Source organism: Canis lupus, chromosome 23, assembly GCF_011100685.1.
Source record: "Canis lupus familiaris isolate Mischka breed German Shepherd chromosome 23, alternate assembly UU_Cfam_GSD_1.0, whole genome shotgun sequence".
NCBI classification, from domain to species: Eukaryota; Metazoa; Chordata; class Mammalia; order Carnivora; family Canidae; genus Canis; species Canis lupus.
In genome coordinates, this window is record NC_049244.1 from 13,842,968 (window position 1) to 13,856,058 (window position 13,091).

General features: G+C 40.8%; 1 long non-coding RNA gene across 11 annotated transcripts in view; it reads right to left on the reverse strand.

The window, feature by feature from the left end:
- The window catches only part of LOC102154000, a 62,778-nt gene that overhangs the window by 34,985 nt on the left and 14,702 nt on the right, over nucleotides 1-13,091 (reverse strand). The window contains exon 6 of one of the 11 annotated variants that reach the window (XR_005376910.1): nucleotides 9,983-11,625. The exons of 9 other annotated variants lie outside the window; for them this stretch is intronic. This is a non-coding gene — a long non-coding RNA (uncharacterized LOC102154000). One more of the 11 variants, XR_005376911.1, reaches the window with a different exon arrangement.

Consider the following 13,091-nt stretch of genomic DNA (forward strand, 5'->3'; position numbering starts at 1 on the left):
AGGTCTCATTTTCTCTGAAATACCTCAGCTGATTTCAGATTCTTTTTTCTTTAAAAACAAAGGATTTTATTTATTTATTCATGAGAGACACACAGAGAGAGAAAGAGGCAGAGACATAGGCAGAGGGAGAAGCAACTCCCCTTGAGAAGTCTGATGTAGAACTTGATCCCAGGATCACAATCTCAGCCAAAGGCAGATGCTCAACCATGGTGCCATCCAGGTGCCCTGGTTTCAGGTTTTCTGAATGATAGCAATGTGTGCATAATATTTCCCTCCAGTTCTCCATCTTTATGGTGACCATCTTCTGAAATTTCACGGAACACTAAGTCCTAAGCAACCATTTAATTCTGAGGCCGACATGACCGTGAGGACACTTCTTCCTTATATCAAGTCCAATTCTTCCTATTTATCATTCTCCTTTGAAGTAGCTCTAGCATTTGCGGACCATTCAGAATTAATGTGATCCTTTTTCCAGATGGCCATCATGCAAATATTTGAAATAACTTTTTATTTCCTTCTACCTGCCAACCACCTGCCCAATATTTTATTCTCCAGGCAGTGTGACCTTAGTTTCTCTGTGGTTTTCTTATATCTGGATACTTCTAAGAATGAGTTGTCTAGTAATTCATATGACTCTGATTTCTTTAGTTAAAATATTCCTTATAAATTTTAGCCAATACTTGATGCTTTCAGGTGGAAATAAAGTCAATAAGTGGTCCATAAAAAAATAAATTAAATGGCTATGTTTGGGGGGAAAAACAAACTGTAGGGACGCCTGAGTGGCTCAGTGGTTGAGTGTCTGCCTTCGGCTCAGAGTTTAATCCCGGGTCCGGGGTCAAGTCCCACATTCAAATTCAACTAAAAGGAAATAAAAATACAAGTAACACAGTGATCTTCTTTCATACTCATCAGACTGAGAAAATGATTAAGAATGATAATAGTAATTTCTAGTGGGAATATGGCTAAAATTTTCCACCCATGTTTTTATAATGCCAAAGTAGAATATTAATACATTTTCTGAACATTCATTCTGGATGGTGAAACACTGGTGAAACGAACATTGGTGAAAACGAAAATTACATAGCCCTCTGACCCTAAGGTTTCAATCCTGGAAGCTTATCCCTAAAAATATAATACATATTGGTATTACAAAACTCATACCTTTCAAAAAAGTTCACTCAAAATGTATCCTTGATCTAAATGTAAAACTATCATTTTTAGAAGATAATATAGGAGAAAATCTAGAGGATCTTGGGCTTGGTGGTGAGTTCTTAGATACAACAACAAAAGTATAATCTATTAAAGAAAAAAATTGATAAGGTGTACTTTAGTAAAATTAAATTTTTTTGCTCTCTGAAAGACACTGTTAGGGGAGTGAAGTGACAAGCCACAGATTGGGAGAAAATATTGGCAAAATATATATACAGGGAAGGACCTGTATCCACATATATGGTTAATGAAGCAAATATAATGTTCCTTTAAAACCATAAGAAACAAACACCCAATCAAAAAATAGGCAAAAAGAGCTGAACAGACACCTCCTCAAAGAAGGTTTACAAGTGGCAAATAAGCTTATGTAAAGATGCTCAGCATCACATGTCATTATGGAATTGCAAATTAAAGCAACAATGAGATATCACTGCACACTTATTAAAATGGTAAAAATCCAGAACGCTGACACCACCAAATGCTGGCAAAGATGTAGAGCAACAAGAACTCTAGTTCATTGCTAGTGGGAATGCAAATAGGGCAGCCACATAGGAAAACTGGCAGTTTCTCACAAACTTAAACATAATCTCACTCTATGATTCCACAGTTGCGCTCATTGGTATTCACCCAAATGAGCTGAAAACATGTCCACAGGAAAACGTGCACACAAATGTGTATAGGAATTTTATTAATCATTGCCCCAAACTGGAAGCAGTTAAGACATCCTTCAATATGGGAGTACATAAAGTGCTGCATCCTTTAAAGTGCAATAGAATATTATGTAATGATAAAAAAGAGTGAGTCATTAATCCATAAGACGGCATGGAGGAACCAAACATTATTGCTAAATCAAGAAAATCAGTTTGAAAAAGCTGGATTGCATGATTCCAACTCTATGATATTCTGGACAAAGCAGAACTACAGACACCATAAAAAGGTCAGTGATCATTAAAGGTTTGAGGTAAAGTGGGGGAGAGATGGACTGTTGGAGCATAGGGGTTTTAGGGAAGTGAAACTTCTGTACAATACTATAAGGTGGATACATGTCACTATACATTTATCAGAACCCATAGAACTGAAAACAGTGAAATCTAATCTATGCTTTGGACATTAATTAGTAATATTGTATCAGTATTGATTTATGAATTGTAACATACCTATTACACACTAGTGCAAGATGTTAATAATGGGGAACTGCAAGCAGGAGGTATGTAGGAACTCTGCATCACGTACTTGATTTTTCTGTAAACCTTTTTTTAAAAGCATGTGTAATTTTATTCATTTTTCATATTCAACTATATATGTATATATGATTGTATATATGATATGTATATCATATGTGACATCTGTGATATATAATGTATTACATTCATAAATTATGTGCATTAAATAATTAAATGAAAAAGAAAAATAAGAATCAGCTAGGTAGTACTCTTGACTTGGATCTCTACACCGATGGACTGAAATTTTCTCAGTTTAAGGTGAGGTCTGCTTATATCCCGATTAAAGCCTCCAGCCTCAGGTATGCCGGAGGTATCTTAACCTCTGCTATATTTTAATGAACATATTTCTGTTACACTTTTAGCACTTAACATACTCTGCTTTGCTTCATTCTTTGACATTTAATGAGGTTAATCTTTGCTTACTGAATGGATTGGTAGCGATGAGCTCCTACTGTGTGCCTGGTACTCGTTCATCTAAGCTTGCTAACTATGCTGGTTCATTTTGACCTCACAACGATCCTACAGGGTAGATGATACTTCAGCTCTATTTTCCAGAGGAGGATACTGAAACCCAGAGAGGTTGCTCAAGGACATTCAACCAGCAAACTGCCACACTGGAACCAGCCTCAGGAAACTTTGTTTCCCAGGATACTGCCTCCGATCAGTGGTTCTCAATCTTTACAATTACCTGGGGGTACTTTTAAGAATACAGTAACTGTTACTACTTTAGATAAGATTCAGTGGTGTTGTGGTAGGTCTAGAAATCTAAGATTTTCACAGATACCCCAGATGATATAAATGTATGATTTGGGGAGCATTCTTTGAAAAACTATGAACCTTAATAGAAGAGGTAGGTACTAAAGGGGAAAAAAACAAAAACAAAAAACAAAAATGCAAAGATGAGAAGAATTGTGGCTTTATTTCAGTCCCTGAAGCATTAATATCAGAAAACAGAAGTTGGATTTACAGAACTCAGTGGAACAGTAATTGTACAGCAATTAAGTCCTCCCCGTGGCTGAATGACATGATCCTGGTAATGAGGCTGCTTAAGCCAAGGAGGTAACGTCAGTGTGCTGAGGACCCTAAATTTGTGGCTGGGGGACGCCTCTTCCTACCCAACTGGAAGAGGATGGGGAAGGGGACAACATAGCTTAGCCATCAATCTGGTGGCAGGTTTTCCCTGCAATGGTAACAGCTGCTGAGTGTGGTGACAGCCTGCAGCAATGCTCAGGAATCCACCCTCCCCCAGGGCTTTCAATATCCCCAGACAGCAGCAACCGTTTGTTTTCTGGCAACTCCCTCAATTTTGATGTAATGAGATTTCCGTTTTGTGGCTGGGCACTAGACAGCAGGGGAATATGTGTGAGGTCCCTGTAAGGTGCAGCTCTCGGCAGTAAGCAGGCAGCCAGCTGGACGCTGACATGCAGCGGGGCCACAGGGTGTCCCAAGGATGCCCTTTTAGGGAAGGAAAATGGTGGCTGAGCAAATACAGGGGCAAGTTGCAGGCCAGAGGCCTAGGAGTTCGTCTGATGCCATCTGTTCTTGTTTGCTCTCCATGACAATCTCTGGTTGGCCAGAATTCCTCAACCTCTTACTAGGAACTTGGACCTTTTAGAAATCTCAGGAGCAGTGGAGCTTATAAAAATCCAGATGCCCAGGCTGTCACCCATCCCAAGGAAATTAGAATCTCTTATGAATCTAGGTATCAGAATAGTTTAGAATTCTCCTGGTGATACCAACAGTGCATCCAAATTTGGGAGCAAGCCAGCTGTATAGCAATCTTGCCAAAGGACAGTTCTAGCTACTAATTTTTAAAACAGTTAGAAAACTTACATAATATTCAACAGAAGAAACAATGTGGGTATTTATGTATTTTTTTTAAAAGATTTTATTTATTTAATCAAGAGACAGAATGAGCCAGAGAGAGAGCACATGAACAGGGGCAGAGGTAGAGGGAGAAGCAGGCTCTCTGCTGTGTAGGGAGCCTGATGCAGGGCTTGATATCAGGATCCTGAGATCATGACCTGAGTCGGAAGCACACGCTTACCAACTGAACCACCCAGATGCCCCAACAGGTGAGTATTTAAATCATATCCGTCTTAACAAGAGAAAGCATCCTATTTAAACAAAAGGTTGCAAGGTACCTGGCTGTCCACGCCAATTATTTTTGCTAAATTAAAAAGGAAAATGCACAGACACCCCCCAGAACAATGAAATTAGAGTCTTTAGTTGTGGGGCTTGGGTGTGGTTGATATTTTAAAGTACCCAGGAGGCTCCCAGGCGATATGGAGGCTGGGAACTGTCACTTTGATCAGGAGTGAAGTTGCTGCTCCTGGGATGTCTAGTGAGCTTAGGGCTGCTGAAGGAATGGGTGGTCCTGTGGGCCAGGTGACTGTCCTAGAGGGCTTTGCAAATGTAAAAGAAAGTTCAGCCAGGACTTGACATCCCCCTGGCTGGAAGATGCAATAAAGGTACCACCTGCTATTGGTTTAAGAGGGATGTGGTGGAGCAAAACTGAATGTAAAATTTAAGATAGCTTCTTTTTCTGCTTGCTACGTTAAAATAGCCAATCTTTTGTTCTCTTGGCTTCAGCTTTTCTGATTAGAAGTCTCCAGTAAGTCTCTACTCTCCCCCTGGATGTCATTTGTCTTTTGTTCCCAGCTGCTTGTGAGATCGTCTATGCCTTTGGTTCCTGCAGTTTGAGTCTGAAATGCTTGGGGGGAGTTTTCTCTGTCTTTCTTTTTGGAGGGTTTTCTCAGCTTTTTGTATGTGGTTTGGTGTTGTCCATCCGTTTTGGAAAATTCTCTCAATCTTTATCTCTTTAAATATGTCTTTGGCCCCATTCACTCCTCCCTTTCTGAGACTCCAGCTACGTGTGCAGTAGAACATTTGATATTGGTTTATAGATGTTCCATGCTCTTTCCTTTTCTCCACAGGGTTCAGTCTGGTCATTTCGCTTTCGCTACGATAGTGGTAGTAACGATCTCTTGTGACTTTCCATATTCTAACTAGGAGTAGGAATATTTTCCCTGAGTGATATTACTAGCACCATTAAAAAAAAAAAAAAAAAAAAAAAACCAACAACAACAACCACAACAACCAACCAAACAAAAAACCTGAGTCATGAGAAGGCTGAGTAACCTTTCTGAAGTCACATAGTATGTGGCTATCAAGTACGTGGAATACACGAACGGATTATAAGTAGTAGTATAAATGTTCGTAGGACTCTAACCAACTTACAGATATTCCATAGTGGTTGTTATTTGAGGGAGGATTTTGACATACCTTGCCTCTAAACCAGAAGTGTCTTTCTTATTCATGATTCCAGTGCTAAAATCCCTCCACTGGGGAGATCTTCCTTTGATTTATGCATTCAGGTCTATAAACCATTTGCCATACAACCAAGGCCATAACCAAAGTCAATGCTCTCTCCAATTATACCCTGTGACCCCATCTCTGTAGGTTTTTTTTTTTTTTTTTTTTTTAGGTTTTTTTAAATGATGATTTTATCTTAAATTTACATTCCATTTGGTGACACCAGAAACTTGCTAAGAACGAAAGGTGCCACCAAAAGGGGTTAATTAGAAACAAGTGCCAACTTTTTCATATACAAATAGAGCAGCGCATCACTTCTGATGTCCAATGCCCAGCCATGTCTACCTGGCACACAAAGGAGCCTGGCCAGTAGCTCTAGTCTCAGCAAGAATCTGTGCCATCTAAGGAGCAAATGCTGGCCAGGGTCTGCCTGAAGACAAAAATCCTTAGGATCATCCTGTTTTCTCCCCTAAACCCTGAAGCCCAGCTCTCACAAACTCACGGTGAGCAGAAGTGGAAGATGACTGTCATTCTGTCAAACCAGTTTGTCTTCTGTCATCTGCTCTTTCCTCTATCTCCTTATATCCCTTTTTAATTTGAGTTTTTAGTCATTAGAGATTCTTTCATTCATTTCCTAATAAAGCTTTGAGTTTCTGCTCTATGCCTTCATGTTCTATGGACTCCAGAGGAACCAGGAGCTTGCCCTGCTCCCAGGAAGCCCGCAAGGAGGTGGCAGGGCTCCAGCAGGGAAGGTTGAAGACGCCTCCAAGGGGCCTGGATCCTGGGCACAGGAGCTCCCTGCTTCTCCAAGTATTCCTAAATCCTGAATGTGTCAAGGAAGTGATGAAACAATTGGATCTCAAGGAGATGTGCTCCAGGACAGTGGCCCATAATCAATACAGATGCATTAACAGTAACAAAAACTAACTCTTTAAGCTTGTTATATGCCAGGCACTGGTGGGGTTTTTTTGTTTTGTTTTGTTTTTTTGCATTTTATGTATTTTAAGTCATTTCATCTTCTGAACATCCCCACAAGGCAGATACTATTATTCCCACTCCACAAATAAGGAAACAAACAGAGGGTGGGGTGACTTGCATGAGTTCTCACAGCTGTTAAGTAACAGAGACAGGGTTTGATCTCAAGGGGTTTTCATTTAATGCCTTGGCATCACATAGGACCTTTGCATAACCCCTGGGGAGTGGGAAGCTTTTAGCATGGCGGAGGTTGATATTTCTACCAGCTCACCAGGATGAAGGCTTAGAGGCAGCGTAATGATGGTCAATTGGACCAGAGGAACACCACAACTGCCAGGGGAGGTAAGAAGGTCTCTGGTCTCTTGGAGGGGACTTGGCAATGTTGATAGCTTACTTCTCTGGTCTAGACAAGCTCCAACCTAGGCTCTGCCAAGGCAAGTCTTAGAGTCAGAACAAAAGCTCTTGTCCCAGCCAATAAGGGAGACAATTAAAAGAGTCATAAGAAATGCCAGGCTATGTGGGTGCAAGTTGCTGGCTGTGATTCCAAAGATAGATATGGTTCCAGCAAGATAGAGTGACAGATGTGGGGAGAGGCAGGGGTGGATAGAGCCTGGAGACCTTGGAGTAGAGAGAAGGGAGACTTGCACTGCATGCTTATAAGGCCAGGGGAAGGAAGAAGGCTCTTAAGGATGTAGAGATATTTCAGATAGACAAGCGAGAGACAGATTCCTCTTTTAGGAGAGGTCTAGAGGAGGAGGGGGGATTTGAGAACAGGAGCCAGGAAAAAGACACAGAACAGAAGTTCAGGTAGAAGGAAGTAGCTGGAAGGAGGTGGGGAAGAGCCATGGGGGAGTCTTAGGCTCTGATCCCCACCTGCCCCCCTTCCCAGAGCTAAGAGAATGCTGACCTTGCCCGCAATGAAAGGCTTGTGGGCTAATGAATCAGTTCAGCCTGACCCACTTGATTTATGCCTAATGTAAAGCTACTTTATAAAATTGTAAAATAAAGTTTTTATCTTAAAAGGAAAAAAAAAAAGCCTTTCTGATCTGAAGTCAAGTTTCACTACTTTGCAGCATGTGAACCTGAAGCCTACCTATGTCCATGGAGAAACAGCCAAATTAAAAATTACTTCTTGGCTTGGCCACAAATCTTAAATCTGGGGATATACCCAGCGGTCCCACTGTGACACTAAAGCTAAATTATACATTGAGTCCTAAGCCTGGAATACTATGATTTTTCTGTCTCAGACAGGTGTTCATTAAAGGTCACTTGGCAACCCTTGAAACACAGTGTTTCACACCGTAATAGCTGAGAGCTTGAACCCATTTCCTCTGTCATTGCTCTGGGTCTTGGCTTCTGGCTCAAAGTTGTGGAGGTAGAAAATAATGACTTTGTTTTTTTCCCATGGTGCTTGGTAGTTGGATTTTTTTTTTCATTATAAAAGTGATAGATGGTTATTAAAAATGTGAAGAAAACATAGAAAAATGGAAGTATCAAGGCATTCCCAGGTCACTTCACCTACAAATTTAGATATTAATGTTTCCACATTTTTCTTCCAGTGTCATCTTCTATATGGAGGGAGTTTTCTAAATTAAGATGACACTGGATACATGATTATCTGGCTTGAATCTTTTATTCAACATAATGCCATGACATTTTCCAGATGAGTATCTTTTTTTTTTTTAATTTCTAATTGAAAAAAAATTTTAAAACACAGAAAAATTTCAAGAAATTTGAAATTTAAGAAATAGTACAATGAACTACCTATTTACTCTTCACTCAGATTTACCAATTGTTAATATTTTGCCACATTTGTATTATCTCTCCATTACATATACAATAGTAATACTATCACTATTTTTTCCCCAACTCATTGGAGATTAAGTCGAAGGCTTTATGACTCTTTATTCTCAGTATTTCAGGAGTATCTCCTAAGAACAAAGACACTCATATAATCACAACAAAATCACCCAATTTAGGATTTATTTAATGTTGATACAATAGAATTATTTAATAAAAGTTCTTATTCAAATTTGGCCAACTTCAAACAATGTCTTATCTAGCAGTATTTTTCCAAACTAGATTCTATCACAGATAACACATTACATTTAGCAGACATATCTCCTGAGTGGTTTTTAATCTTAAAGAGCTTCTGTTGGTTTACACCATCAGGCCCATCCTGAGTGAGATCTGAAACTGGCTGGTACTCAGAGAGCAGGGAGATGACCATGCAGGCCACTCCATGTGGGTAGGTGGCAGATTTGATGAACCAAGGAAATTCTATCCAAGGCTTCCCTTGGGCAGGTGAAAGACAGAGAATCCCCACACCTGCCTGCTAAACCTTAAAAGTTTGTAAAGAGGCCTTAACTGGATTCAGTCACATATACCATGCAGGTGTTCTCAACACCACATCACAATCGTAAGGCTGTGACCTTGAAGCAGCCTCTGGGGAGCAGGAAAGGCAAGAGGAACCCACATTCCAAGGACAGGTTGGGGGTGAAGAGCTTCGAGTGCCCAGGTCCAGATCACAGGTCAAGTGGTGGTCAGGTCTTCTCTCGATGACCTTCTGCAACAGCTCCTCAGTTGATTTGTATGAATTAATATTTTTCAGAGTATAGGCTTGTCATTTAATAGCACGACCCTCAATTGGTACTTGTCTCTATGCATAAGAGCCCACTAAGTGTACATAGTATAGTTTACCTAACGATTTCAGCATAAACTTTTCAGGGGCTTCCAATGGTTTTCCATTATAAGTAAAGTCATAATGTACTGTTATGTAAAGCACTGTAGGGAAGGTGTCTTTAACACAGGGTCTCCGGGGTGAAATTACAGGGTCAAGGAGTGTAGACATTTGGAAAGTCCTTGATACCTTGTGAAATTGTTTTCCAGAAGAGGTGTTCTGGCCTGTAATGGTGCCTGGGGAGAGCTGTGTGAGGTTCTTATTTGAAACGAGCTCTGTCTTTGTAGTTTTTTTTTTTTTAATATTTTATTTATTTATTCATGAGAGACAGAGAGAGAGAGAGAGAGAGAGAGAGAGAGAGAGGCAGAGACACAGGCAGAGGGAGAAGCAGGCTCCATGTAGGGAGCCCGATGTTGGACTCATCCCAGACTCCAGGATCAGGCCCTGGACTGAAGGTGGCGCTAAACCACTAAACTACCGGGCTGCCCTGTCTTTGTAGTTTTTAAAAAAGATTTTATTTATTTATTCATGAGAGACATACAGAGAGATAGAGAGAGGCAGAGACCATAAACATAAGCAGAGGGAGAAGTAGGCTTCCTGTGGGGAGCCTGATGCAGAACTCGATTCCAGGACCCTGGAATCATGACCTAGCCAAAGGCAGATGCTCAACCACTGAGCCACTCAGGTGGCCCCTGTTGGTTTATTTCTATGTAACTTATGTAGTATGATTGTTCACAGAGCTGGAAAGAGCTCCCATCAGCTCAATGAGACCAGAAGTTGCAAACCCAAACTCCTCTTGGATCATCAGTTACTATAAATGAATGAACAGAGCTCAGTAGGGGTTGGTGAATGGCAAAGCATCTATAGGGAGCAGCAGCCCCTCACCTCCAGCTAATGATTGCCAGGCATTGTGGAAAAATTGTTGCTGACTCAGTGTTACCCAATCTTCCAAATTTTCAACAGAAGGGGAAAAGTCTAGATTTTTATGTACAATTTCCCATTTTTAAACATTGGCAGTTAATTAAAAACATCTTTTAGACCTTGTGTAAGTAATACAAAACACATCTGTGGGAAGGCTGTGCCTTGGAAGCTACCAGTGCATAGCTGTGCTCTAGATTTCTCGTAAATGTTTCCACATTGTTCAATATTTCTTTTCTTCTTGGCATCCCGTTGACTTGATTTCCAGGCACCAGATTTGCAGGGCTCCTCCCTAATCTCAGCCCATTACACTATATTTTGTCTTTTGTGTGTATTCTTAATAATCAAAAGTTTTCCCTGAACTCTAGTATCACTCTTCTTGTTGAGCTCCTAAAATGATGACCACATTGGACAGATGGGAGGGCAAGAGGGTGTGCCTGTCTGCTCAGCTTACCCAGCATCACTTGTGGTCAGGGGAGCTAAGACTTGGATTGGTTCTCTTGAAACCTTGTGTGGCAGAGATATTTACTGCTAGGTTAATAGGTATTCATATTCCCTATTTCCATTGCAGGGAGTCTGGGTCATGTGACTAGTTCTGACCACTAGGCTATGAGTACAAGCAATGTGTGTCACTTCTAAAGTGAAGCATTTGCAAACCAACAAGGGGTTCCCTCCCCAGCTCTCCTCTCCTTTGTTTGTGGCTTGTAGAGGGCATTGTTGAGTCTCCACATGGGGGAAGGCTGCCTGAGGATTTGTTAAGGATTATACACAAAGGATTTCCAGATTAGCCATAATCCTGTCATTTGATGCAAGGAGGAAATAAGTGAAGCATGTGATCACTCTAACTCAAGGTCCACCTGGTAGAATAGGCATAAGGAAGAGAACAAAAACAATAACTCAAGACTAAAAATTTTCCCAATGTGATCATTCCCTTTTGGAAATTATCAATTAATATTCAAAATCACTTATTGAATTGAATCAGGCACAAACATCTCAATCCTATAGAAAAGGAAATCAAGGCTAAGGATTTGTCTGATTCCAAAGCATGTTGTTTTTTCTGTTGTAACTTCCTGAGCAGAAATTCAATGGGTACAGTCACTAGCAGAACTAATTTATAGAGAATTAGAGCCATCCTTCTTCATTCTAACAAAATCCCAGGGCAAATCCTACCGCTACTGTTATTTGTTTTTAATTATGAAAGCAAGAGAAAGCACATGAAGAGAAAAAATGAGAGCAATATAAAACTGCAAAAGCCATCTTCTTCACTTGCTTAAGAAATTCCTGTTCTTTCCTCAGATGATGTTCCTGGGAGTCAGGAAAGAGAACCCTTTAATATCTTACAGCAAACTGGAAAATCCAACATTTTATGTCCAGTACCATATTTTTTAACCCTACACAATTAATATGTTCATGTTCTCCAAACCTGTCATTTGCTTTTTTTTTTCCCTCTCAAAGAAAAGATCAGGCTCTCTTTCTACCTTTGTAAACTTTCATAAATCATATTTTTATCTTATTGTGAGAACTATATGGTTTACAGCTTCAGCTTTTCTCTGCTGTTTTGTTTAGTGTTCAGTTGAGAGGATAATTGAAAACAAATTTCCCTCCTTTCTCTTTGAGCTCAGCACACCTCAGAAGTTCTTTCAGAAATAATGAGTTTGCAATGAGCCAGCCTTTATGCACACAGCATAAACCCTTCATGGGTTTAGCCACATGACTTGATATGGCCAAAGAGGGTAGCAGTTGCAACATGCAAGTTCCAAGCCTCCTCCTTAAGAGGCACCCTGTTTTCTCCTTGTCCTCAAACTTTACTATTAATATGAAAAAGACAAGGTGTCCCAGGTAGCCTGCTGGGCCCAGAATAATGAGAAATACGTGGTGCAGACTTGGATCTGACTCATGACCAATGACCAGGCCCAGTTTGGCCCAGCCTGGATCAGCCCAACTCTGGGCACGTAAGTGAGACATAAGGGCTTATTGTTATGTCATTGAGATTTTGTTGTGAATAGCACAGCAACAGCTTGCTTTTCCTAATATCACCAACTATGGATATAGACAGAGTCACAGGACAGATGCTATCTCATTTTTGTTGATTCTTACACCCACTTTTCCTCCAAAGGCTCAGCTCTATGCCCTAGGTATTTCTGAAAACCTCTGGGGATGGCTCATGTGTAACCACAAAGGAGGTAAGAGCAGCCATACCCCCATGTCTTCCAGGTATTCCTGGCCTCCTGGTGACAGGAGCAGGGATTGCTCTCAGAGTATGGGGCTCTGTCCATGCAGAAGAGCCGAAGATGCCCCCTTCCCTGAATTCTGTGATATTTTGTCAGCAGGGCGGCCAGGCAGGACAGCATATATCCATGTTTCTTGGAGGCCTTGTAAAGGTAGATTCTTCAAGTTTAGCAATACACGTACTGGCTCGTCTTTGAGCCAGCAGGTGCAACTACTACCATCACTTACTAATCTCCTGACATTGGACAAGTCACTTCCCCTCTGCAGAACTCAATTGTCCCATCTGCTAAATGGGAATAATGATTGTGTCTGCTATCCGGTTGTTCTTAGGGTCAGACAAGAGAATGCTTACCAAATGCCCAGAGCTATAAATACTTACAGAATGTTTGTTATTGTCTTCTCTCCCCAATGGGATTTGTAAAGGTACTAATTGATTGCATCCCTCTTCCCATCCATTTCTAATCCATCTGAGGAAAGCACTGGAAAGGCGGCTGGCACAGTGATCAAGAAGGCAGACTTTCAGATCAGGTGGCCTGAGTGTG